This window comes from Anser brachyrhynchus (genome assembly GCF_964034855.1).
Source record: "Anser brachyrhynchus genome assembly, chromosome: 1".
Classification (NCBI taxonomy): domain Eukaryota; kingdom Metazoa; phylum Chordata; class Aves; order Anseriformes; family Anatidae; genus Anser; species Anser brachyrhynchus.
The window spans coordinates 161,198,836-161,222,155 of NC_137694.1; the positions used below are offsets into that span (position 1 = coordinate 161,198,836).

Sequence of the window (23,320 nt, forward strand, 5' to 3'; positions counted from 1 at the left end):
ATCTTGTTGAAAATAATGTACTTAAAGGTCTTACTGAAGACCAAATTTTAAAATAAGAGAGATAACAACAATTCTAATGTTTAAGAACCAACTGTTGCAAAAATCACATTTCTCTAAATAATACATTGGGTTTAAGGGAACTACTGTAACATGAATTTTGTTTTTCCCAGAATATACATATAAGCATACATATTTCACAGAATATACATATATAAGTAAATATGCATTTGTTTTCATAGTCTAATATTCTCTGACCATCTTCTTTTAGATATTCCACACAGGGAGCTTTTAATGTTTCAATACCAAATGTATTTACTTGAAGATATTTGATGTTTCGTATGATACTGACTTAGCAGACTGATACAAAAAATGTACCAAAGGGAGCTTTTAATGTTTTAACACCAAATGCATTTACTTGAAGATATTTGATGTTTTGTATGATACTGACTTAGCAGACTGATACAGAAACGTACCGACCACAACATAATCACTACATAGCAATTATAATATGAAGTTCAATCACAGTAAAAACATGTTTCGCATTACCAATCTATATGCTCACCATCATGACACTAGGTATTCCTAACTAGTGGGAAAGCATACATAGATTCATGCCTACTCAAGCCTGCTGCTTTCCTCAGAATTTATTTTGTTTGTTATTCGGTCTTTATATTCTGCGCTGGGCTGAGCCATGTATACATTTTTCCCATGGTGGTCTGGCTAGATCATGAAGACTCATACTTTCTTTTTTTTTTTTTTTTGATTAATTCAGGGAAGGCCATTTCCACTCATATGATAGAAACATCATCTGTTTATCTAAAACAGGGATCTTCTGGTCACCCTCTTGTCCTCTTTGTGTTGAGATAGATTTAGTTTTCTTTACAATAGCTGTAATCTTCAGGAGGGTAAGGCGATGGGGAGGTGCTGGTCTCTGCTGTCGAGTAATAGAACCTGAGGGAATGGCGTGAAGCTGTGTGAGGGGAGGTTCATACCGATTATTAGGAAAAGGTACTTCACTGAAAGGATGGTTGGGCACTGGAACTGGCTCACCAGGGAAGGTCTCACAGAACTGTCTGAGTTCAAGAAGCATTTGGACAACACTCTCAAACATACAGTTAGATTTTTGGGTGGTCCTCTGTGGAGCTAGGAGTTGGACTTGATGATCTTCATAGAATCGTAGAATCATAGAATTATAGAATCATAGAATGTTGTGTGTTGGAAGAGACCTTAAAGATCATCTATGATGCCATGGGCAGGGATGTTACCCACTAGATCAGGTTGCCCAGGGCCTTCTCCAACCTGGTCTTGAACACCTCCAGGGATGGGGCATCCACAGCTCCTCTGGGCAACGTGTTCCAGTGCCTCACCACCCTCTGAGGGTCGTGAGGGCCTAGAATTTTTCAAGGCTAGGTTGGGTGGGTCTTTGAGCAACCTGGTCTAGTGGAAGGTGTCCCTGCTCATGGCAGAGGGGGATGGAATTAGATGATACTTGAAAGTCCCTTCCCACATAAACCATTATATGATTCTGTGATTCTATGATTCTAGAAAACACTCCACATATTCTTCCCTGAGCTTCAAGAGCACTCTGCCTGTGCTCATCTACTCTGGACCTCACTGTAGGAATTTGTTTATCAGTCACATTTGTAGATATCTCTATGTTCTTGGGAACAATGCTGGCACTGCTTTTCACGCAGCCATGATACTTAGGCTAGATATTTGATCATATTAAGAACTCTTATCTCAGTATTCATACTTTGGAGTTTTCCATTCATACAATGTTTATATATATATAAAGATTATACATTTTTACAGGATTTTTAGAATATTAATATCTGAAATTTATAGAACTAATGGTGCTCTTGAACAGTGTTAATCCTATACAGTAGGATTAAAATAGTGGATTGGGCATTCCTGCTACTCAGTTGAGAAAAAAATGTTTAATTCCCTTTAATTGTCTATAGGAATTTTCTCTTTCATTTATCTGGCAGACTATACTGCTACAGTCATATCAGATGTTAAAGTTTATGAACTGTATAAGATACTAGGATTGTAAAGTATTCTGCTTTTCATTGTTCTTTTCACTAACCTTTCCCTTCACTTTCTCTAGACTACATGAAGTGATGAGATGTCTAACATTTACATAGACTCTTAACATGAACTCCCGATTTAGGTACCATATGTTATGCACCACAAATAGCTTACTAATTTTTATATGATTTAAAATATGTGCCATTGCTTGGCACAAAATCAAATACTTATTTTTGTGTTTTCTGTAGCCAAATATTTCTTTACAGTTTTCATCATTTGCCTCCATAAAAGCTGTCTTGTGTAGTACTATAAGCCAAAGGGGGTTGTCATTGTACTTCTGATAAAGTGGAAAAGTAATTCCATCTTATAGAATCAATGGAATTACACATTTTTACTGCACTGTAGTAGTATGCTCTGGGTTATCAATATGACATGAGTAAGACATAAAGAAATTAGTCCCCTGAAAAGTGATGATAAATCTTGCTGTAGGTGAAAGAAATGAAATAGGAGAGGAAGTAGAAAGTGAAGACTTAGGAACAGAAATAGTATCATAAATAATTATGTATCAACTATCATAAAGTACCATAAAGATTTGTAAAACCATAATACCTTCATTAAGTTTCTTCTTCTCTTCTTGTTCTTGTTCTTGTTCTTGTTCTTGTTCTTGTTCTTGTTCTTGTTCTTCTTCCTCTTCCTCTTCCTCTTCCTCTTCCTCTTCCTCTTCCTCTTCCTCTTCCTCTTCCTCTTCCTCTTCCTCTTCCTCTTCCTCTTCCTCTTCCTCTTCCTCTTCCTCTTCCTCTTCCTCTTCCTCTTCCTCTTCCTCTTCCTCTCTCTTCCTCTTCATCTTCCTCTTCTTCTGTCTAATTTTTTATTTCTGTGAATACAGTACTCTGTATTCTGAATTCTACAGTATTCTGTATTCTATATATTCTGAATGGCTAGTTCTGTGGGTGTCCCTACTTCAGTAATTTCAAGTATTTATATCCATTTTTATAGGCCCAAGCAAAGGTTGACCAATAAGAAAGACGACATGAAGATGTGTCTACTAAGCCAAAATTTTGTAAACCTAATTTCAACTTTTATAAGATATCAACTTACACCAGATAAAACATGTCCCGACTGATGTTATGCTCGTTTCTTATGAGTTCAGGAACATTAAAAAAATCTGTTAAAATTCCTGTCTGTAAGAGAATAGATTGAAATGCACAGTTATTCATATAAGATAGTAATTTGTTCTATTACTTTAAAGTTTAATTATAGTAGAAATAAACGATGGTGGTATTATAGTGGTATTTTATTCATTCACTGTATTTTTAAACAAAGAGATATTTAAAATATTTAGGATATTTTAGTGCTAAATTATATATTTTCCTGGTAGTCTTGAGAAGAAATGAAGAGATAATGAAAAGCTAGATGGTATTCTCATCAGCTAAGGAATAGTTTTATAAGATACTGTTAGGGCTGTCTTATACTAATGATTACTAACACGAAGAGTTATTTGGACAACTAGATATTAAAAGCTTACGAATACGAGTATATGCTCTGAATGCTGTCAGGGTTCATCAGTCCAACTTTATCTGCTTAAAAGCATGGTGTCTAGTCTAAAGTATGCACTGTCTGTTTGTCTGTTTATACATATAAATCTTTTATTGGACCAAAAATACTGTATGAAATAAGAGACAAGCTTTTAGTTAATTGGAAAAAAAAATAAGAAGATTGACAGTCATAGAGAATTCATGATAGAAATCTGAAAGCAGTTGAATTGTCCTATAGGACTGTTCCAAGATCAGTTTTGAAAAAGTTGTTTTGACAAGTCTTTAACTCTGAGGAGAAATTTCCATGGAGATGATCTGTTGGCTTTTCTGTTACTTTTGTGCAGCTGAAGATATAAAACAGATTCTACTGTCTGGTTCAGGAAACCTCTGTCATGTTATGGCTTTGTCAGAAGATCCTAGTTTTATGTGTAAACTTGATATAGTATTATTTATGTTACAGTGCCACAGAGTACATTGTAATTTCTTAACACAGCATTCAGACTGTTTTACTAATATTGGTGAATTAAATCCATGATTTCAATAAGTTACATATCTTTATGAATGTTCATGGCTTTATGATTTTTTATTGAAATAATACCCATGCAGCTTGCTTGGGGAAATTGCTAAAAGAACCTAATGACACAGATAATCCTTCTGTTTTGGCTATTCACCAACTTTTGTTTATTGCTTTAACAAATGTATCTGCCATCCTCATTTTTATTTTCTACTTTGGGTTAATCAAGAGGACTGTCTTTCACTAGCTGCAGTAATAAGTTAGCCAATAATGTTTTCTCTCTTAGCTTCTATCTTCTCCAATGTCTATTTTACCTTCTAAGTCAGGACAAGCTAGCCCTGCTACAGTTAGACAGTCAAACTGAGGCATAATGACATTTATTCCCAAAGTGCATGGATTGAAGAAAAAAATGTCATTAATCATAGAATTTTTATGCAGAAGAAAATTAAAATAAATAGGTTACAACTGTCCTTTTTGCTTCAACTAGATGCCTTCAGTAACCTAACTAGTCACTAAGAATTATTTATTACATATTTTGGTACATATTCCATGTAACATAGTGTTAAACATAGTCTAAAGCCATAAGTGTTTCAGTAAATCTTCAAACTATTCAAACTAACTATGGAATGAAATATTATTTAGTTTGGATAAAAAGAAAAATCTTTTATACATAGTCTCCATCCATTCAATTATATGAAAAAACTGTGCTTCACCTGCTGCACATTTTACACGTATTTCCTCAGAGCAGTTATTTTCTTGCTTTGGCTGTTAGGATAAACTTTTGATTCTAGAAAAGAACTAGGTGCATTAAGCTTTTGTTTTATATAATTTTATCTTTTATTATACACATGAAATATTTATGAGTTGTCACCCCCCTTTCTTTTTTTTCCCACAGAGTCTACTCCATTTTATTGCGTGAAGGTATCTAGGTTTTTGCAGCAGGGGTTCTGCAGGACTGGCATCTGTGAGAAGAGACCAAGGTTAGCACCATGCTGGACACAACTGGTTCCATCCAGCTCTGAGAGTCCCAACACAGGGGACTAAGCTGCTAAGCCCGGCAGCCAAGATGGTGGTGCTTCTGAGAAAACTTATTGAGGAAGGGTCAGAAAGTGATAGACAGGCAGATACGGGGGAATGAAATAAAATGAATGAGAAATGACAGAGGGAGCACCAAGGTCTGAGGAGGAACTCCTCCATGATGCTGAAGCAGATATTCTCCTGTAAATCCATGGAGAAGCCCATGCTGGAGCAAATGCATACTTCATGAAGGAACTGCAAACTATGGAGAGAAACAGGAGCAGAGTTTTTTTCTGAATGGAACTGCAGCCCATGAAAGAGCTCATGCTGAAGGAGTGTAGTGGGTAATGCTTTTTTTTTTTTTTTTTTTTTTAATTAATCATTTCTGACTAAAGTTCCATTACTATAGCATGAGCAAGCATTCTAGCCTGTATGTGTGCTGCCTCCCTCCCTCTTTTACTTTTTCCTATCCTTCCACCCTTTTTTCCTTCCATGTAATTAAAGATTAATCTGTATCAGTTTATTCAGGATAAATATAATGTATGAGAGAGCCAAAGGTAGCTTCTCTACCTTGGGTTAGTTCAAAATAATAGATTCAATTATTGGAAGGTTGTCTAACCATGGGGAGAGGTCATTTACATTTCATACTTTAATTTACATTATAATTTGGAATAGAATCAGATTAAGAAATCTTGCTAACTTTTGCAGAATGTAGTTTTCATTTGCTGAACAGTATTAGTAAATCCCAACTAATGTCTAGCTAATCTGCAGGCAATGAAATACCTTTTTCAGTATGATTGGAATGCAGAGTTAACAAAAGTTCTTTCTGTAGTTATAAAGGGAGAGAGAGGAGGGAGACAGCAAGCCTATAGTCTCCCTAAGGTCAATTTTCCATCCTGAAATGAAACATAGACTATGATCCTAAACTTTTAAGATCCTAAAGATTGGTGAGATTATTCCATGAGGCAGGCAATTTAATTGACAAATATTCTTTGGAGCCTCAATCAGTTTTAAATATAGAATTCAGAGCTTTTTTAATACTACCCATATTCTATATCTATGCGAACAAACATCTGGAAAAAAAAAAAAAAAGTAAAACAATGTGTTATCCAGGATGGAAAAAAAGAACATAATGCAAAGTAATATCCAGACATTTATAAAGCAAACATTTAAGCTGAATGTAATAAAAAAAAATAATAATAAATACCTGCCCTAAATAGTTACTCGTTAGAGGAACGATCTCCTAAGATGAAAACATCAATACCTAGTTCTGTTCAAATTATATTAACAAGTAATAGCAAATGGAATCATTTTCTACCAAATGTTTACCAAATAAATCATAAATACCTGAAAGCTTATCATTCATAATCACTGCAAAACAAGTATTATTTATTTTTAATCATAATAAAGTTTATGATAAGTCCACATGGTAATAGTTATTAATATCCCCAAAAGGATAAGAATAAGAAACAATACCCAAGGAAACTCTTTACCTTGCATATAAATAGTCTTACATACAGATAAAGTATAATTAATTATATCAGGTGGAAGAAAAAAATAGTATTTGTTGACTATAACTTCCAGAGTACTTATTTTTACTATTTTTGGCATATAATTCTATTTTTAAGGTTTGAAAAAGATGAAGAGGTAAGAGTAAGATGTGAATCTGCTTTCTGAAAAATGATAATTACTCTTAACTATTCTTCTCAAGTTTTTTATAAATAATGTAACTGTCCTCAACCGTAATGAAGACAGATTGAAACACTGAAAGATTATGACTGTATCTTATGATTATCATAACTGTTTCAGTTATAATACTAATTATCATGCAGTAATTAATATTACAATATGATTAAAAACAAATTTTCATCTTGATAATTGCCCTTCAAGTAGTTGTAGGCCACTGTTAGATTATGCCTTAGCCTCCTCTTTGCCAGATGGAAGAAGCCCAGCCCTCTCAATCTCTGTCTGTATTAATGTCCTCTAGGCTCCAGGATATTTTGATGTCCTTCTACCAGACCATCTCCACTTTCTCTACATTCCTTTCAATCAGGGAGACACAAAAATGGACACAGTATTCCAGGTGTAACTCTACATTATGTTGATAATATTTATGTAAAGTAGCATAGTAGGGCAGGATTTGCTTTATTTGAAATAAGAGCACACTGTTCAGTTTGGTGTCCGCTGTGTTCCCCTTGTCCATTCCAGCAGGACTGCTGTTCAGCCAGGTGCTTCACAAATTCTCCCACTGGTATGCAGCATTATTTTCTCTAGTGTAGATCATTGCAGTTCTGCTCACTGAACTTCATGAAGTTTCTACTGGCATAATGCTCAAGTGTATCACAGCATCTCTTGGGTGAGGACCTACCATTTGGCACATTGAGGCCTTTTCTTTCTTACATTTCTTATTGACATCTGATTTGCTGAGTATTCATTCTATATCATGTTGATGAAGATGAGGCAGACTGCTAGCTACTGCATGCCTATGGGTAGCTAAACCATTGATTATTATCAGTTAATGCTCCAAACTCAAGGTCTTCACCTAAGATTTTTAATCTTAGGGTTGATTCAAGGCCAAGCCCTTTGTACAGAGAAATCATAAATTCCTAATATGAGATAAATTACTTTGTGTTTTAGCATGATGCATGATAAATGTCCCTGGCCTACAGCCTGCTCTTCATTTATTGCGGTGGTTTTACTCAGCCGAGCAGCTGAACCCCACCACAACTGCTTCCCCTCACTCCTCCCCCTCTGCACCCCCCCCCCCCCCCCCCGCCCCTCCAAAGAAGAAGGGGGAGAAAATACAACACAAAAAGCTCGAGGTTTGAGATGAGAATGATTTAATTAAAGGGAAAGGGAGTGGGGAGAAAAAGAAACAAAAGAAACAACAAGGCTGCACGGAAGCACAGAAAGAAAGGAAAAAAAAATATTCTCTACTTCCCATCAACGAGTGATGTTCGGCCACGTCCTGGGAAGCAGGGCCTCAAAACATGTAGCGGTTGTTCAGGAGAACTGCCCCCTCCCCCACGAGAGCCCCCTTTTATTCCTGAGTGTGACATCAGGTGTTATGGAATATCCCTTTGGTTGGTTTATGTCAGCTGCCCTGGCGATGTCCCCTCCCCATCACTTGCCCACCCCCAGCCTGCTGGCTCTTGGGGGCTTGGAGGGAGTCCTGATGCTGTGCCAGCACTATGCAGCAATAGACACAACACTGGAGTGATACCAGTGCTGTTCCAGCTACGAGTGCAGAGGACAGCACTGTGTGGCCTGCTGTAGGGAAAGGTGACTCCATCCCAGACAGACCCAACACACCCTTCAAAGGGAAAAAGGGAGAAAATATGATAGAAAAGGCTCAAGGGTTAAGATAAGCACAGGGAGATCACTCAACAATTACCGTCATGTGCAAAACAAACTCAGCATAAGGAGATTAAAATAATTTATTGGCTATTACTAAAAAGCTAGAGAGGTGAGAAAATAAAAATGAATTAAAACACCTTCCCTGCCATCCACCCTCTTCTACGTCCTTTCCCCAAGAGGTGCAGGGGAACAGGAAACGGGGGCTTCGGTCAGTCCGTAACGCTTCATCTCTGCCACTCCTTCACGGTCACTCTCTGCCCCTGCTCCAACGTTGGGTCCCTCCCATGGGATGCCATCCTTCCTGAACTGACACTGCATGGAATTCCCACAGGCAGCAGCTCTTCAAGAATTGCTCCAAATATGGGTCCTTACTACAGGGTCCATCCTTCAGGAGCAAACTGCTCCAACATGGCCCCCCCCATGAGTGGCAGCTTCCCCCCAGATCCCCTGCTCGTGTGTGGGCTCCTCTCAATGGGCTCCAGGTCCAGCTCTAGCGTTAACCAAAAGTCTGTAAGATAATCAGAAGATGTGGCTCTAAATCATGTGTGTCTACAGACAAGGTCACTGATTTTAAGATTCAGTCTAATCTTATGTTCCTTATTATCATCATCCTTCATCATTGCCACAATGTTTATGCTGTTTATTTATTTATTTATTTATTATCCAATTATACTCTACAGAAAGAGTAGCTGCTGCTTATATCCACAACAACAAACAACAATGCAATAAATTCTGTTTATTTTCTCCAGGCATGCGTGCAAAATGGGAAATCTTCTCTTATAGCTCCTTGCTTATCTATCCATTTAAAACCATGAAGCTACAAGAGAGGAGAGTAACTAGTAGAGATAGGTATAAGCATTTCTTGTACATTTCACATGTTAATATCTCCTTGGAATTTAAGACTCATTTTCTTCACAGCACTTGGAAATATATTTTAGGAACTGATGAAAGCCGAAGGGAACAGAGGGTTCTTTGGGAATTTAAACTTCAGTAATAAGTGAGCACTACAATAAACTCTTTAGATAAATAGACTCATTTACTAATAATTCTTACAATGCTCAAATAATATAGGTAATGTCTAGTATTTGACATATATGCCAAGTACTTCTCAGGAAGATATTAATGAGTACAAAACAAAACAAAATTTCTTTACTTCTTGGTGATAGATTTCTCCTTTAGGTGTACTGGGTTGGGCGGAATGGAGTTAACTTTCTCCATAGCAGAGCATATAGTGTTGTGTTTAAAAATAGGCCAAAATAATAAACAGGGCAAATTGTGCCTTACAAATTTGGTGGCCTTCTACAGTGGGGTTACAGTATTGGTGGATAGGGGAAGAGCAACTGGCATAATGTACCTCGACCTGTGCAAAGCATTTGACACTGTCACCCATGATATTCTAGTCTCTAAATTTGAGAGACATGGATTTGATGGATGGACCACTTTGTGGGCAAGGAACTGTCTGATTGCATTCAAAGAGTCGCAGTCAACAGCTCGATGGAGACCAGTGACAAGTGGTGTGCCTCGGAGATCTGTATTGGAACAGATTTTAAAATCTATTTAACATCTTTGTTGGTGACATGGGCAGTGGGATTGAGTGCATCCTCAGCAAGTTGTCAGATGACACCAAGCTGAATGGTACAATCGACACACTGAAGGGAAGGGATGCCATCCACAGGGACATTGACAGGCTTAAGAAGTGGGCCCACATGAATATGAGCCAGTAATGTGCATTTGCATCACAGAAAGTCAAATGTATCCTGGGCTGCATCAGAAGTATAGCTACCAGGTCAAGGGAGGTGATTATCCCTCTCTATTCTGCTCCCATGAGACCCCACCTGGAGTACTGCATTCAGCTCTGTGACCCACAGCATAAGAAAGACATGGATCTGTTAGAGTGTGTCCAGAGGAGGGCCATGAGCATCATCAGAGGGTTGAAATGTCTCTTCTGTGAAGAGAGGCAGAGAGAGTTGGAGTTGGTTAGCCTAGAGAAGAGGAGGCTCCAGAGAGACCTTATAACGTCCTTCCAGTACATAAGGGGAGCCTACAGAAAAGCTGGGGAAGGACTCGGGTCCAGAGGAGGGCTTCTAAGATGATCAAAGGGCTGGAGCACCTTTCCTATGAAGAAAGGTTGAGGGAACTGGGCTTGTTTAGCTTGGAGAAGAAAAGGTTCTGGGGAGACCTCATTGTGGCCTTCCAGTACTTGAAGGGAGCTTATAAACAGGAGGGGGAATGGCTGTTTACATGTGTTGATAGCGATAGGACAAGAGGGAATGGTTTTAAACTAAGACAGGGGAGATTTAGTTTAGATATTAGGAGAAAGTTTTTCACTCAGAGGGTGGTGAGGCACTAGAACAGGTTGCCCAGAGAGGTTGTGGATGCTCCATCCCTGAAGGCATTCAAGGCCAGGCTGGATGCGGCTCTGGGCAGCCTGGTTGGCAACCCTGCCCAGAGCAGGGGGGTTGAAACTAGATGACCTTTAAGGTCCTTTTCAACCCAGGCCATTCTGTGATTCTATGACTCTTTGTCAGGGAGTGTAGTGATAGGACAAGGAGTAATAGTTTTAAACTAAGAAAGAGTAGATTTAGATTAGATATAAGGAAGAAATTATTTACTTGGGAGTGGTGAGGCAGGTTGCCCAGAGAAGTTGTGGATGTGCCATCCCAGGAAGTTTTCAAGGCCAGGATGGATGGGGCTTTGAGCAACCTGGTCTAGTCAAAGGTGTCCCTGCCCATGGCAGGTGGGTTGAAGTTAGATGATCTTTATAGATCCCTCGCAATCCAAACAATTCTATGATTCTGTGATTACTTTTAAAGGGCCATTGTGCATCCCATTTTCCTTCAGTTGTACAATGTCGTCAGTGTTGAAGGATTACCATCCTGAAGTCCTTATGCTGAAACCAGGAACTGTTGCCTCGGAGAGGTAGTAAACAATTGTCAAAGTCTTGAAAAGTCATCAGTAGTATCCTTCTGTTCTTCCAACTGATAAGGTGTTATTTATGTATTTATTCATTTGATTTGAAAATGCACATTTGGGTTTGGGTGAATGGAATTATTTATTTATTATTCAGCACACTAAGATGCAACAAGGACAAATTTTCAGTCTTTCAAACTTCAGAAGTTAGTGGAAATCTTTCAAATATGTTTGTGAACAGTTTAAGTAGAAACATTTAAAAATTTCTTGGCAATATACTTTATCTTAGAATTGTTATTGCCTAGAAAGTATATGCATGCAATAACCAATGGAGATATCACAGAAAATGAATTAATGTAAATACAGTATATAAAAATTTACTGTTAAAGCTGTCTTGGTATATACTCCTAATGTGGAGACTGTGGAAAAATATGCAAAAGTGACGTGTGAAAAAAGTTTGTATTTTTATTAGAAGTTTTCCTTGATAGTAAACTGTATATGACTGTGGGTGAGTGAGAGACTGAAAGAGGGCTACATAGTGATATAAATTCATGAAGAATTAACTTAACAAATTATGTCTCTGAGAAATGAATAACGAAACACCAATTTTAATGAATACACATTTTATAAATACTACTAAGACATATTTTAACAGCCAGTTTAGACATTCTTTTCTACTTATTTTTTATTGCTTCAATACAAGAACTGCAAACATATATATATATATTTTTTTTTTTTTTGAAGGTAGTGGTGAGGGAACATGGTTCAGACACTTGTATTTGGCTTAATGAGAGTATCTTTTTAGATCTCTGTGGCTTTATGCAGGTTATTTTCTAGAGGGACCTTGATCCAGAGAGGCTTGACAGGCTTGAGAGGTGGGCCTATGTGAACCTTATGAGGTTCAACAAGGCCAATTGCAAGATCCTACACTTGGGCCAGGGCAATCCCAAGCACAAATACAGGCTGGGTGGAGAATGGATTGAGAGCAGCCCTCAGGAGAAGGACCTGGGGGTGTTGGTTGATGAGAAGCTCAACATAAGCCAGCAATGTGTGCTTGAAGCCCAGAAAGACAACCATATCCTGGGCTGCATCAAAAGAAACATGGACAGCAGGTCGGGGGAGATGTTTCTCCCCTTCTGCTCTGCTCCTGTGAAACCCCACATGCAGTACTGAGTTCATCTCTGTGACAAGAGAGACATGCACGAATTAGAACAAGTCCAGAGAAAGGCCACAAAGGGCTGGAGCACTCAAGGGGCTAGAACACCTCTCCTACAAAGACAGGGGTTGTTCAGCCTGGAGAAGAGAAAACCTTATAGTTGACTTCCAGTACCTAAGGGGGGCCTACAGGAAAGCTAGGGAGGGACTTTTTGTCAGGGTACATAATGATAGGACAAGGGGTAATAGTTTTAAACTAAGAGAGAGTAGATTTAGATTAGGAAGTAATTATTATTTAGATAAGGAAGTAATTATTTACTCAGAGGGTGGTGGGGTACTGGAATAGGCTGTACAGAGAAGTTATGGATGCCCCTCCCTGGAACTGTTCAAGGCCCAGTTGGATGGTTCTTTGAGCCATCTTTGAGCATCTTTGAGTCTTTGGTCTGGTGGAAGGTGTCCTTGCACATGGCAGAGAGGGTTGGAATTAGATGATCTTTAAGGTCTTTTCCAACCTAAACAATTCTATGGTTCTCTGATTTTTTTTTTTTTTTCCTTTTATCTTTCAGTATCAATATGGACATTCAAATAAAGTTAGTAAGTGCACGATCATTTCCACAATTAAACTTAATGTGCAGAAGAGTATCAATAATCAAATTGGGAAGAAAAATAATTTCTAAGATAATGTTTTTATGAAGACTTAATTTTCCAGATATGTAAGTGACCAAATAAGTCAGTATCAGTTTGGATCTATTCTACTATCTCCAAAACAAATATATTTTGCAACTTTGTTCTACAAAGCATTCTAACTGCCAATATATTTAGTCACTAATGCTATCAAACTGTTATCTATTCTTAGTAATTATTAGATTGCATAACATGAAATAGTTAAAATACATTTTGAATTTTTTTTAATATGCTCAAATTTTCTTGTTCAAGATTTTCATTTTAAAAATATAGGTAACTTTCTATGAAACTGTTCAAACAAAATGTTACCAATTATTCAAATAAGCAAAACACCTCACATTTTGGGCTTCAATTTTTATTCTTGAGCATACATTTTTCATAAAGAGTATCAATATCTACTTCTACATAATAATCATAAAGATTAGTATGCACATATAAGAATACATGGGCTTTTCACATGATTAACTAGTGTGTGACTTTCTGGAGACATTAAGTATAGGTTTAAGTATAAAGCAGAATAAAGACAAGACAGGAAAGAGCAATAAATATTTTAGAAAATATGAAAAAATATTTGTCTTTTTTAATTCATAGAAGAAAAAAAATAAAAGGATGAGTATATGCGTAAAGTGAATGTCTTAGTTATTCTCCAAGTCCAAGCAAAGAAATAACTTAGTTATTATACAGCAAAGAAAATTTACAGTAGAAGTAAGGAAAAGTTACTATTATTATACTGAAACAAATTACGTAGGAAAATTATGCGACCCCAAGAATCCTTCAGTGATCCTACACATACCTATGAAAACATAATCCTGTCATATTTTTATTGTTCAATTTCCTTTATTGTAAATTATAGCATTTCTTTTATTGTAAATTGTTTCCTTTATTGTAAATTATAGTAAATTATTTATTGTAAATTATATGTGGATTTATGCTATAGTGATCTTGAGAAAATGCTAGCAGTATGGACACTTTCTAGAGATAACATAGTCATACTCTATTGACTCATCCATACCAGTTTCATGAACTTTAAATAACACATTTGTCAGTAATTTTTGTTTGTGCCAAAATGGTCATGTAGTAGTATTTCTTGTATATTATGTACATTATTACAATATTAAACGTGATGAATCATACTCACTGTTATCTAACACCCACGTCTCCTTTTCAATGAGTTGCTACTAAAGTAGTTGAAATGGAAATCAGGCATTCACAATTATGTTGTCCATTATGACTTTATTGTAAAGACTATTTTCTTTTGTCTTTTTCTTTTATCTAGAAGCTATATGAAATTTATGTAACATGGTATCAATAATGCAGTATATCTTCCCTCTTGTTGGACGCCTAAGGGAGATTTATTATTATTATTATTATTATTTTGGAAAGGCAAGAAATGAACCCAGCTACGCTTACTTCGCGCTAAATCCTCACATACCAGTGTTTTAATTTAAAGCTTTGAAGCAACTTACTCCAGATCCAAATATGAAATACAAAATTTTATATGTAAAACAATTTCGAGGTCTACAAGCTTGGTTTTCCTTTCCTTGACTGAGATAATGAGGGAAGAAGAGTCCTCATAAAATGAAATGGGTTCACTGACAACTTTTTCTGAGATACTTGGTATGATAACAATATACGTTTCAAGCAGTGAAGTTAAAACAAACAAACAAACAAACATAACCCATCAATAAGTCAATAATTTGTGAGGTTGTTGGTGTTATAGTTCTTTAAATTAATAAAATATCAAATATTCATATACTTACTATTTCTATATTGCTTTTTGTTTTGTTCTGTTTTTTTTTGTTGTTGTTTGTTTGTTTGTTTAAAGTTATAATGAGAAAAATTAATGAGTAAAAAGAACATAGCCACTCAGTTGTACAAAGGGAACTCCTGCAGACCTCATTATGTTTGCAGTATTACACTGCCTGCACTGAACACAATCAAGACACACATGAATGCTATTCTGCTTTTATTATACTCATAAAGAGCAATCTGGGCTCTTAAAAACTGTAGCTGGTAGCTTTGTAAAAACATAACAGCTTGTTTGTAGTGGTTCCTTCTTAGCTATCTGCTATCTAACAAAACAGTGTTTTCCAGAATATAGCTAGCAGCTATTAATGTTACAACTGTATTATTTGTCACTTTGCAATGAGTATTCTCACTAGATCATAAAGAGGGGAATAGTCCTCTTCTGCCTACTGCTCAAAATTAAAAGCAATAAAATAAAATAAAATAAAATATTAAAATGTTCAGTGTATTCTAAGGATTAGAACTGCCTGAATAATAGAGAGATTTATTCAAATTCATTTGAGACATTTTTGTACATTTTATTTTTCATTTTCTGAATAATTCTATTCTATATGCTATTCTCACAAATATTTTGGGAATGAATATTCTCATTAAAATCATTATTATTACTATTTTTTCATGTGGACAGCTACATTATTTCTTCATTTGTTACTCATCACTCATTTGCTTATTTTCCAATTTTAACAGTTTCAGCTATGCAATCACAAAAAAAGATTATGTGTCGCCTAGGTGAGCAGTCTGCGCTAAAATGAAAAATGGCAATAGGGAATAAACACAGAAGTCTAAGAACACTCACAGATTGCGTTTTATTTCATTTTTCCATCGAACTATTCACAGCTAAATAATACATTTGTAGAAACCTGTACTGGTTCAAAAATAATCTGTTATTATAAAAATGACTTACTTTGTCAAATAGCTTATTCACAAAATAGCTTGACAGGTTCTTGCTGTATTAAGCCTTCAATCTTGAAAAAGCTCGAAAGGTTAGCTCTTGGGATTTACCCTATTTTTACTATAAAAAGCCTTTGGATTTCAAATAGCTTACATTGGAAAAGGGAAAAAAAAAAAAAAGTGCAAAACCGAACTTCCATCTACTATTTTTAATTTCTTTCTGGTCTGGAATAAGTTCTGTCAGAATTATTTACAGTCCGATTACGTTAAGAGAAAACTGGGACATCAGATTCTACATCATATGCAAAAGTTTTCTTTTTCTATCAAGGAGTTCTTCTTCCCCATCAAGATAAAGTAAATAAATAAGAAACTAGACAATACAAATGATGAAAGAAGTAAATTATATCCTTCCATTTAAAAAAAAACAAACAAACAAACAAAAAACAGTCCTGAAGTAGTTAAGAGTACTTCATGAAGAAAAGGAAAAAAAAGCCACCTCCCTTTTGAGGGCTTTCTGTACCTCGCCATGCTGGGAAATTTTGGAAACAAATCCTGGTTATGTCAAAGGATTTTAATTTCCAAAGGAGTAAACTCAGTTAAGGGAATTCCTGTCACAGATGGTGGCATGCATTAGCTATTATTATGTATGTAGAGATATATCATCTTGCCTGATTATCTTTGATGAGAAGATAGCATGAGAAATCCTGAGAAAATTTTTAGCACGTGAACCTAATTATACATGTCCATTTGAAATCTTATCCTTCATAGAATCATAGAATCATTGAAGATCATCAACCTAACACTACCAAATCCCCCTTCTAATAAAGTCATAAAAGTATTAGTACAGCTGTAATCTTTTTCCCATTTCAATCATAGCTATTATTTGGCAAATAACACCTCAGAAAAACATCATAGAAGCTTAGCTTTGCAATGCAGTTCAAAAACAAACAAACAAACAAACAAACAAAAACACTACTTTTATTTTTTTATTTTTATTTTTTTAATGGATGACTATCTATGACCTAAGAGAATTACAACCCAGATCAGTATGTGCAGTAAGCATAGTAAGTTTGAAACTTTCAGCTAGCAAAATGTGAAATGCAGCTATATTCCATGTTGAAGTATCTTCCAGTTTGTGACTGCAATCAGGTATATCAATACAAAATTACTGGATCGTAAAATGCAAATTTAGTAAACTCTATGTAGTGTTCACATTGCAAAAGTCCACAAATGCATAAAATGAAGCACATTGAACAAAAATATGTACAATTTGTTACATGAAGCATGGAAGTAGTGTTTGCTCAGAGAGGTTCTGAGCACCATCAGTTCTCCAGCAGGGTACTACCTTCCTTCAAAATTCACAAGTGACAAATCATCACTAGCTTTAGCACTCCAATTTATGGAACAGTTTTTTTGTGAAGCTAAAACAAAATATTCAAATCCTGCAGCTGTTCTGAAAGGTTACTTTTACCTTCTGAAACATAACTGGAGTATAACAAGACAGGTTGCTGATGCTTTTTAGGTCTTGTCTACCCTATAATACCCCTGGTGTTGAAAAGGTGTTAGCACAAATACCCTGCCTGATCTCCCCAGTACAGACATAGCATTGTCTAAAGGAGTTTATCTGTTGATGTAGGTGCATTACTACCCTAAAACATGCAAAATGAATTAACCTATGCTTTTTCTTTTTTCTTTTCTCTTTTTTACTTTTCTTTTTTAAACCATTTTTTTAGAGTCTTTGCCAATAATATTATACAATCAGAGTCATATGTCGATTGGAAGGGATCTCTGGAAGTCATCTGGTCCAACCTCCCACACAAAGCATGACTTCTGCTACTAGATTATCAACAGTAGACAGGATCAAATGCTTTTACTGATGCCTAGCAGCACTTTTTGCTAGGTGTAAAACTTTTCAAATTTTCAGTTTGTCCTTTATGAGATTTCTCTTGGTCCAGTCCTCAGGTTTATCAGGGTCTTGATACATTAAAGCTTTAGCCATTCAATTTATTCTCAGCAGACTTGCTGAGAATTTGTTTTCTCTCTGCATCCATGTCAATAATGATTTTGAAGAACAGGGGTCTTGGAATCAACCTGTGAGCTACTACTGGCTGCCAGCTTGTTACTGAATTATTAATTACTACCCTTTAACCTCAGAAGTCTAGCCAACTTTCAGCTGATGACAGTTTGTTCTTTAAGGAACACTTCCTCAGCTTCATGACACTACACTGGGAGTAGTGTAGTGTCATGTTTAAAAGCTTTAATAAAGTCAGGGTGTATTACATCTACCGCTCTCAGATCACCTGCAAAAGCAGTCAGATCATCATCAAAAGCATCAAGCTTTGTTGAGCATGATTTTGCTTTAGTAAATTAATTCTGGTTGCTCCTGATGACCCGATGACCTTCTTCTTTACATTTCTAAAAATATGTTCCAAGAGGACATGCTCCATGTTCTTTTCCAGGAACTGAGAAGAGCTTTCATGGCTTTTAACATCCTGAGTCCTCCTTCTTGCCTTTCTGAAAGACAAAGGCTTTATATGTCTTTTTTATTTTTATTTTTTAGTCTACAAGGGTCTATCTTTATCTCCATGATTTTTTATGTAAGGTGTGGGGAGGGAGAGGGATGCAGTTATGAAAAATTGGTGTAGAGTAGAGGGGATAACTGTTCCTACACAACAGATAGTTTAGTTTGTTAGAAGAGAGAAAAAAGATATCATGATGACTATGAAAGCTGTTGTTAGGATTTAGTCATATATGACAACAAGTATATTGCAGTACAAGATTTACAACGTGAAAATGGAGAAGTGATTTGGATGGATGGATACATGTTTGTGTGTACATCATGAGTTGGAAGAAAAGAATAATCCTAACCATGTGGAATTAATGATGGGAATCCAAAACCGAAGAAACTGCATATTGAGATAAAGAGGAATTTGAAATATAAGTTTATCTGTGTAGAAAGTGGTAAAATTGAGTGAGAAATTAAAGGAAATCTAAAAGTAATAAATACATAAATAAATAAATTTGATAGTGTATTCTAAAAGAAATATTTATGTATATAAATATCTACAAAGTCAACCAGGAGAGGTAGGAAAGACTGATAATGAATGAATGAATGAATAAATGAATGAATGAATGAATGAATGAATGAATGAATTGGAGGGCACATGAAACTAGCAAAGTTTCATGACAGTCTGGCAGACATCAATGAACTGGAAGATTTAAGAGGTCTGCTATTAGATGAATGGATGTAGTTAGGTTGTGTGGAGATGGTGGCTAAAGAGAACAAAAGGTTGTGGACAAAAGGGCCAGCAGACCATTTTACCTTTCTTTATACAAATATATCTATGGGTAGTCATCACATAATATAATGTGTAAAATATGTAGTCTATTTAAATAGGCCATTCAGTTCAAATATTTATGCCAATCTCATGAGCTAATGGCAGATAAGAAAGGACAAGGTCATATTTCTTCCTTCTTATTTTAGAAAAGTAGAGGAATTTTTAACAGAAGGATAATGGTTAAGAAGAAGTAACAGATTTAATAGCATACTGCCTGTATAGCTGTATTTGCAGTAGTTTATATGTACAGTAATTGTACAGGTAATTAACTAAACCAGATTCTACTGTGATGTTATATATCTTGTAATTTATGGAAGTTCACATTCAGTGCTTGAAGTCTCCCAAAATTTAAGCTAACCTTGCTTTAGAAAACATCCTTAAAGGAGCAACCCAATGGAAGGACAGAAACTTGAACATTGGCTAATAATCCTCCCACTCACAATCACAGTTCATTCATTACATTGAACTATGACATATATTCAGGAGTAAGAAAATCTGTGCAGAAAGTTTTGCATTATTTCCAGGAACTTGTGACTAATGATCCAGTGTTCCCATTCTGTACATACACTCTAGATGTCTCTATTGCTATAAAATTCTGCAATTACATTTCTTCTTAAGTTATTGTAAAATTCTAAGAATAGAGCTAGAAAAAGGAATATCACCAAATGAATTTTTGAATTATTGCTGAGAAAAATCCATCCAAATACAATTCCTACTTTCTATGACTGTTTTAAAAGAGACAGAAAAGTTGAAGAACTAGTTTGATTGGATAAACAAAACAGTTTATAGTCTCTGAGTAGATGAAAACAGTCAGTATCACAAATTGGAAAATGTCATCCTGTTTCAGAAATATTGCTTTATTTTAGGCTAGATCTTTTATTCTTTCAAATAAGGGAATGATCCAAAACCAATTTTACCAAATGAACAGACTTCTCATTTCCTTCAGTGGGTTTTGTATCATGTCTTCAGTGCACAATTTCACTGTCCAAAGAAATGCACATCTAAAATTTATGATTTTGTAGATTCAGTGCATTATATGGTATTTAGGTAGGGTACTTGAATGTATTTCTTGGAATTACAGTATACATTAGGTGACTGTACATCTGACTACTATGAGGATCTCAAGTATTGTTGGATTCAAGTTATTAACTCGGAAAAAAAAAAAAAGTTTTACTGTTAAATGTTGTAATCTGTCATTCCTAAAATAGGTTAGAAGTCATGTCTGTTTTGTTCCTCCTGACAAGGTTACAAATGCAGAAACAATCTAAAGGTTACTCAGAAAAATGTTTTCTGTTAAAATGCAGCACACGATTTAACATTTTGATGTTGCTGATTTTGTGATCTGATAGCTATAAAAATAGAGAAATAGTGTTAGGTGGCAAAAAAGTATTCTTTTATGATGTTTAGGAAATTTTCTAGAAAATAAAATCACATGCCTATTTTAAAATTGTACTTTAAATATAGAATGGAGTCACCCAGAAAACCACAAATTCATAATTTTATTTTCATTTTCTTACATTTTCTCCATTCAGATTTCTCTTACAATGCAGTTAAAAATAAACAAAAACACACTATCCCAGTATGACAGTAACTTTTATATAGACAAAAAATACCAATATTTTCTGGTCTATATACTTCAAAATGAGACACACTGTGACTTAGTGATTCCATTGATTTCAACAGGAGTGTCCCTACATTGCACCAAAAATATCTACATTCAGTCAAATCAGCCTTACTGAAAGAAGCTGACTGAGACAGATACTGCATAAAAGGAAGGAAGAGTCACTGAGAAACACTTCATGATTCTGGTAGCACATGCAGACTACCACAAAAATAGAAGCATAACATTTCATGAGGTAGAATCTAGAATTTATTTCCTACATGGGACTGGTATAATGGATGGATAGTGATTTCTGTTTTAAGGTTCCCATTTTACAGCAGACATCCCACTCACATTAACTTTGGACCTAGCCCCTTCTGGTTCAATTTAAACCAGCTCATAGACCCAGAGGAACTGAATGCTGACTTCTGAATAGTCAATGGCTGGAAGCTTGAGTTCCATGTATAGCAGTTCCTCCTCAAGTTCAGCTTTCTTCACAGTGTTGGAATATCCATGGATGTTTTCCTATCAAGGAACTATTGTCTTCACCACTTATTATTTCATGTTTGCTCTAGGCTAACTTGTTTGATTTTCTCTATTAACTAAAGCCATGTGGCTGTTTTTATCTCGTCAATTATCACTTTCTGATCTCCCAGTCCAAATGTGTTATACAGATGTAAAGTTGTTAACCATTTATCTATGTTTCCTTTTTCTTTCCCACATAAAAAGAGGTCAGTTGTAGTGCAGAGCTTTTGGCAAGCCTCCTCCATAACAATTATCTTTATTTTATTTTTTGTTTTCCCATTTTTTTACTGGAATCATCTACTGAGTTAGAGCTGCTCAGATGAAGTCAAGGTTTCACTTATCTCAGCAGTGATTTTTTTTGGGTAGGCTTCAACCTGTGAAATAGTGTAAAAACAGGTTATGAAACACATGTGAAAGTGTGAAACTGTTCAATATTTTACTAATTTTCATAGATACGACTGTTTCATTTACTATTTGAACAAATTTAAACCTTATCACATCCACCTGTTTCCCTGAACATGCTCCCTACCGTAAAGCTATGATTAAAATTTGTTAAGGGATGTCTAATCCCTGAGGGATTTGGAGTTAATAGTCTCATCAGGCAAGAACAAAACTGTGGACAAAATCAGTACCGGGCAGTTACGTATTACAGAAACAGTAATAGGCAAAGTGTTTGTTTTTGTTTTTGTTTTCTTTTTGTTTTAACTAATTATCTCAATTTCAATAAAAACACAGAGTAAATAGTACTGTGTAACAGTACTGTAAATAGTTCAAACAAGCCTGTAATAGAGCATTTCTTCCAACTTCTGACAAACAAAAAATTAGTAAAGGACCTTCAAAAGGTAATTAAGTCACAAAAAGTACAGGTGTTGCATAGGCTGCTGGGTATATTTCATTGTCTAATCTCATGCAAGGAGTTCATCTGAACTATTGCACTGTATTTTTCATTGACCAGATATCAATTTTTCTTCCTTCTCCTTTTGTATAGAAAAAAGAAAATCCTTAATTAAATTAAGGATTAAAATTAAAAATATTTCATGACTGTTTCTTTTCAAATGGATAATTAACAAATGTCTCTAACACATTCACCCATTGATGTCTAAGAAAATCTCATTGTCTGTTTTTTTCTTTATAATATAAAGTGACATCATAAAATATGTCAGTTTAATAATATATATATTTTTTTCAGTCATTCTTCTGCTGTGCTTCTGAGTCTGTAAATTGTGATAGCTTTTACATTTTCTTTTAATACAAACTCCACTGCAGACATTCCAATGAATGGACAGCTAGATCAGCATAGTTGATTATAGAAGTATGATTTAATTCTGAAATGCAGTATGTTGTTACTGAGAGTAATTTAAGATCTATAATTAGATTATAAGATGATCAAGCAAGGATAAGTAGATATTTTTATTATTATTTTGTAAGATTCTGAAATTTATATGAACTATTTCCCTATCCACAGTGAAAAAAAGTGAGATTACAACAAAGTCAATACACTATAGGTTTCTAAATTATTCTTAGAATGTAATATGTAAGTACACTTCAGTAGGTATTAACTAAAAATTTTGGCATTTGCTACATAGTCTTGAAAAAATTATATAGTCTAATGGTTTGTGGTTTCTTATGAATTACTACTGATGGTAACAGAGAAGTAAATGCTATCAGAGAACAATGTAGATCACATAGACTGTACCTACTTTCTGGGTAAAACCTGAAAACTTGTGAAGCTATCCAGCATTAAGTGATTTAAGTCATAGATAAGTCATTAAGTGATGCAGCTCCTGTTTATCTGTTTTTTACCCGAGAGAAACATCACAGAATCACAGAATGTTTTTGGTTACATGAAATTTGTATGTGCCTTGTTTCTTTAACTTCATATTTCCCAGATCCCAGAAGTGCATAGAAATCAAGATCCAACTTTATACAGAGAAAAATACATCACATCCCAGAACAGGAT

General features: G+C 35.4%; 1 protein-coding gene across 1 annotated transcript in view; it reads left to right on the forward strand.

Moving 5' to 3' along the window:
- LOC308187765 (uncharacterized protein) overlaps nucleotides 1-23,320 on the forward strand; it is a gene marked incomplete at its 5' end in the record, with an annotated part of 171,558 nt that overhangs the window by 141,406 nt on the left and 6,832 nt on the right. The window lies entirely within an intron of this gene.